This window comes from Passer domesticus, chromosome 18 (assembly GCF_036417665.1).
Source record: "Passer domesticus isolate bPasDom1 chromosome 18, bPasDom1.hap1, whole genome shotgun sequence".
NCBI classification, from domain to species: Eukaryota; Metazoa; Chordata; class Aves; order Passeriformes; family Passeridae; genus Passer; species Passer domesticus.
The window spans coordinates 10,487,007-10,493,109 of NC_087491.1; positions in this window are offsets into that span (position 1 = coordinate 10,487,007).

The following is a 6,103-nucleotide window of genomic DNA, read 5'->3' on the forward strand; positions in this document are numbered from 1 at the left end:
TTCTCTGCTCGGGGAGTTGGTTCCATGAATGTTGGACCCTGGGGAAAGATGTGCTGGGTTATTTCTACCAAGAGCCCTTCACTGGCGTGGTTCTGCTCCGTGTTCCTGCACAGCCAGGCAGTGCCTGGATATCCCAGGTGTTCCTTTATCCCGAAATACCCTGGGTGCCTCACTGGAAGCCTCCTGCCTGCACTGTGCAATGTCACAGACGAGGACAGCAGGACCCACAGGTAGCTGCAGACAGCATGAAAACCACCCAGCTCCGTGGTTATAAATCTGGGAGGCTTTGCTGAGCTCCTGGTGTGCACACCCAGCGTGATCCAGGCTCGGCTGATAGTCAGGACAAGCCTTGGTGGGAGAGCCGGGACAGTCCTGCCCCACATCCCTGTCCTGCCCCACATCCCACCCGGGTCTGGGGTGAATTCACAGCACACAGAGGAGAGCAGAGGGCAGGGAGCAGAGCTGGGAGGATGGACAGCCTGGTGATGTACCAGAGGTATCCAGAGAGCAGGCAGAGGGAAAAGGGAGGGAGTTACAGAAAGCAAAGAGATTAGCTGAGAATTTCCAGCTATCTCACAGGAATTTGTGCAAGTGTTTGCAGCCTCTACAGGCACAGGAGGTAAAATTTACCCACCGCCTTCCCCTCCCCATGAAAACAGCCTGAATGCCAGTGGGGTGACTTAAAAATTACAGTGGGGTGACTTAAAAATAAGAGTGCTGGAGGTTGAGCTGGGCTCAGAGCAAAGCCCTGCCCAGCACGTGGCTGCCAGCAGATCCAGCCTCGCCGGGAGCAGGTGGAGGCTGCCTCACACACCTGTGTGCTCCAAGGGATGCTTTGCACCCCTGCTCACTCCATGCTGGGTGTTCAACCACCCCCAAAGCTCCCAGCATCACGAGCAGGGCCAAAACCCACTCAGAGCTCACAAGGAGCTGCCCGCAGTGCCAGCTCCCCATGCCATCCCATCCCATCCCATCCCATCCCATCCCATCCCATCCCATCCCATCCCATCCCATCCCATCCCATCCCATCCCATCCCATCCCATCCCATCCATCTTGGTTTGGAAGGACAGGTCCTTGCTGAGGAAGGCAGGAGCCTCCCCTGAGAGGGAGAACGTGAACCACCACCCCGCTCTGAATCGCTATAAATTTCACATCAAGGGGCTCTGTGGTACCTTGGGTGCCCCCCTGTCCCCCGCCGTGCTCCAGGTGGCTCCTGGTGGCCATCCCTGCCCGGCCACCCCGTCCTGCTGTCCCCGCTGTCCCTGCTGTCCCCGCTGTCCCCAGCATGGCCGGCCGCCGGCTGTGCACAGGCAGGAGGTGGCTGCCGAGGTGGAAGGGCGGCTTTTTATGCTTTTCTTCCTGTATAAATCAGGCCGGGGATGGACAATCCCAGACAGGACTTCCTGTGTGTGTTGTGAGCTGATAACGGGCGCGGCGAGGAGAACAAACACGGCCGCCCCGAGGGGGACAGGGGCACGGGGCGGGACCCCCACGAGCCCACCACGGACAGGAGGCAGCCACGAGGCCCTGGGGACACGGGGAGGGACAGGGCTGCTGGCCCAGGCTCCCTCCCGAGCCTCACACCAGGCCTCAGATGGCTGGGACCCATCCCAGAGGGACACATCCCGCCCCATTAGGGCACATTTTGGCAGCTCCCACTCCCATTCCCACTCAAAGGGGGACACTGGGGACCCCCACAGCACCAGGGACCTGTGCCAAGCATGGCAGGGTTGGTGGCCACCTCCTCAAGAGGGGCCATGTCGATGTTGGCCACGATTGGAGAACCTTCTGGGGTATTTGTGACCCCCCAAAATTTGGGATACGAGGCTGTGCTCGGGTTGTTGTCACCCTGTCACACTGTGCCTGGGTTGGGAAAGAGAGAGGTGTGTGGTTTGGGCCACTAAACCTGCAGGACATCACCTGACAGAGGTGTTCTCCTCAGGGCCAGACAGCAGAGAAGTGTGGAAACAACTGCCCTGATGCCCTAATTTTCAAGCCCATTCGTGTGCAAAACTGATTGCATTCTGAATTTAATCTGTGTGTATGTGTGACCTCAGTGCTGGACAGCCAAAGGTGCAACAATACAATTTTTAACAGGATTTTGGAACTTCAGACTAAAAACAGAGGCGTTTTGGAGCGTGAGGGCTGTGGCAGTGGCAATTATTTCTGTAAACTCCAGACCCCCACAGCAGCCTGTGGGCTCTGCTCCTGCCCCAGCAGAGTGCCTGGCATGGATTTAGGGCCAGCCACGTGCCACCTGGGGTCCCCTGTGTGCCCAGCTCGTGCCGCAGCTCCTGCGCAGGCTCGCGGGGAGCACGGAGCTACTCCCACCCTGATTCAGCAGAACAGAGCTCTGGGCAAATCCCCTGGGAGCTGCAGAATATTCCTGTGTTTATTTATATAAATGCATGGCTAAAGAAAGCCCCCTTCTTGTTTTCCTTGGCAGAAAGGGCTTTGGAGGCTGCCCATCACCCTCCCCAGCGCCAGGTGATGGTGTGCCCTGTGTGTGAGTGCTCCCAGTGTGCAGCACTCCCAGCTGAGGGAATCTTGGGGAGCACAGATGTCCCCGAGGCAAAAATGGGTACTCAAATTAACTGCAGGGAGGCTCAATCTCCCTCTTTTCCTCTCAGTGCTGGGTTTTAAGCAGCAGCTCCCCATGGAAAGCTCAGGGGTCACACGGATGGCTTGTGCCATGTGTGGGATGGGGGATCTCAGAGCCAGGGCTGAGACCTCTCCCCACCATCAGCACACACACAGGCTCAGCCCTGCAATGCTGAACACCTCCAGGGCTCTCCCTAAAGCTCTACACCCAAATTTTATCCTCTGCAAGCAGGCCTGCCTGGCGCTGTGCCATCTGCCCTGGGATGAGCGCAGGTCACAGGGCAGCACGGGGACAGCATCACCCACCCCTGTGAGCCCACACGGACTGCAGGAGTGACCTGGGACGTGTGGGAAACCCTTCCTGTTTACCCAGGGCAAGGAGCTGCTGCAGTCAGCAGGGGCCACATGAACAGAGGGGTTCAAATCTGAAATTGGGACACCTCATCTTGTCCTCCCAGGGAAATCAGTGCTGGGGGAAAACCTGGGAGGCAGCCAAGGCTCAGTTACGGTGGGAGGGAGGGAAGGAGGGAGCCAGAGGGGGTTGGCCATGCCGGCTGTGCCCACACCTCTGCCTGCACCTCCCATTGTCCCCAAAGCCTCTTGCTGGCGTCTCCAGCCCACCCCAAGGTGGCCACAGGGGCAGGGGGCATGGGGACCCCCCAGAACAGAACAGCCACTCTCCCTGTGCAGGTCTCTCGTTCCTCCTGGAAGTCTCCACTTCTCCAATAAAACATTTTCCAAAGGCTCTGACACCCATAAGGCCTCCTCTCCAAGCAGCTGCTCGTTAACACCAGAAGCTAATTGTTAATTAGATATTTGGCATCACGTTGCACAGGGAGCTGGTCCTGGTCCCATTTTGCAGCTGGGGGCTGCAGCAGTGCTGTGGCACAGCCCTGGCAGGACCCAGGGTGGGCACAGTGACCCACAGAACCTTTGGGGTGCTCCGTCTGCACTCTGGGGGCTCGGCCTCCCCTCCCTCCTCACAGACAGCTCGAGGGAAGCCTGGTGAGAGAAGAGGAGAAAGTGAGGGAGACAGGGAGCAGAGATTTAATTCTGTGCAAGCCTTGAACACGGGCAGAAAGGCTGGGGTGAAATGCCCTGCCCTGCAGGACAGGGAGCTCAGGGCAGCCAGGATGGGGCTGCTGTGACTGCAGGAGCACAGGGGGAAACCCAGAGCCCCCCATGGCCAGGGCAGCGTGGAGAAAGGCTCTGCAATCTGCATAAGGTGTCAGGGCTGTGCTGGGGGAGCAGCTTGTGTCCCTCAGCCTGCAGAGAGCATCCAGGCTCTCAGAGCACATCCCAGAGGGAGCTGTGTGCAGTGGGAAGGCGCAGGGGATGGGTCAGCCCTGCCCTGCAGGGGTGCAGTGCCCGCTGGCCTGAGCAGGTTTTTTCAGCCTGGCAAACTGCAGGGAGTCTCCTCCTGCAAATCCCTGTGGAGAAAAATTATCAGAGAGCAAAAAAAGGTTTATTGCTGGGCTGGGAATCCCGCCCATTCCCCCCAAATTCCCTGAGGTATGAGTGATGTGGTCCTTGCACACCACTGGTGTCTGCCGTGGAGCCAGCTCCCACTGCCACAGAAAGATGGGAAAACATTTTCCACTAAAAAAATTACACTCTATTAATCCAGCTGCCCTTTTCTTGCACCAGAAACACTCCTATGGATGCATTGACAATAATTTATTTATTTTTGCTATTATTTGACAGCAGAGTCCAAAATCTTAAATGCAAAGCCTTGCTTTCAGCAAAGATCCAAAACACACATTTTGAATTCTCTGCCAAAAGTGACACCAAATTATGGATCAGGTAAGGGCTCCCACAGACCTGCCATTTATTTCATGGAATCCCAGACTCATTTGGGTTGGAAAGGAACTTAAAACTCATCCCATTCCACCCCTGCCGTGGCAGGTACACCTTCCACTGTCCCAGGGTGCTCAAACCCCATCCAGCCTGGCCTTGGGCACTGCCAGGGATCCAGGGGCAGCCACAGCTGCTCTGGGCACCCTGTGCCAGGGCTGCCCACCCTCCCAGGGAAGAATTTCTCCTTAATATCTATTAAAAATCTACATTCCTGCAGTTTAAAGCTGTGCCTTCTCATCCTCTCCCTCCATATCCTTAAAAGTGACTTCTGGGCTATTCCATCCTCAGCAGAGTCCTGAAGGCTGAGCCCTCCTCTTCCTCTTCCCTGCCTGCAGCCAACCATCTCTTTCCCAGCAACTCTTACTGGTCACTGTAGAGGACAAAAATTGACATTTTCAACCTTCCCAGTCACAGAACAAAACACCTGCAACTGATTAAAAAGTTTTCTACCTCAAAAAAAACCCTCCGTGCATGGGAAAAATGCACTCCAAGGGCTGGTTCTGATCTGGCTGTGTGGGACAAAGCCCAGAGGAGCTCTCCAGGAGAAGACCTGAAGAATGGACAGGACGTTACCCTAATTGTGCTGCACAGAAATGATGCAGCCAAATAACCCCCAGCTGAATAGATCTGCACAGCCTTTTTATAAAATTAATAATGCGTGTAAAGATAAGTGTCTCCCATTAGTGGATTTAATGCCTTGGCTTAAAAGTCCAACCCAGGAAACTTCCATGGCTTTTCTGCTGACTTCACTGGATTTCAGAGCATAAGAGAGAAGTGGAGTTCAGCCTAAAAGTCAGACAGTGAATGCAGAAGTCAGGACTTAGGAAAAAGATTTAAAAAAAAAAAAAAAGAGCTGTTGATATTTCTCCTCTCTGACACGTCGCAGTCTGTCAAAATGGCCACTGCCTTTATTTTGTTTAATCACTTATCTCCATGGAGGGAAGAGGAAATTCCCAAGAACGCACGGTCGTTAAAAATATTAGCCAGGGCTTGGTGATTATTTTTGGTAGCTAAAAACTTCCTGGCTGAGGGGTCTGGGTTTGCATTGGACTCCAGTAAATGTTTTAGGATAACTTTCATAAATACCCATTATGCTCAAACCAGTGGGCAGTTTACAATTCAGCTGGGAAGGGCGGGGACATGTTTCTCTTTCTTTTGTTCTGCCTGGCCGCATGCTAAAGTGCATAGATCCACACTGAATTAGCATTTAGCTATTTTCTCGTATCCTTAAATAAAGGACCAGTTCACACAGTCAGAAATCTCTGTTTCCTTTCGGGCAGGAAAAAGGAAGTGAATGCGAGGGGCAGATTTGGAGTTTGCTTGCAAGAACAATTGAACTCCCATCCAGAGGGGAAGGGGATCTGCGTCAAGAGGAATTCACTTTTTTTTCTCTTTTTTTTTTTTTTTTTTTTCCCCTTTCTACCCCCCCCCCCCCCTTACTCTGGAAGGGAAGAGAAAAATGACCTTTAGTTTAAAAGCCTGAAAGAATAAAGGTCTGCCTGCACAAATATAGCCATGAAGGGTTTTTTCTGAGCAGAGGCTCCTTCTGCTCCCCTCTCCTTATCCCAGGTGAAGGGCGGCCCCCAGACCTGTCAGCAGCTCCTGCCCACCAGGGACAGGCCCTGGGTGTTTCTGAAAAAATAA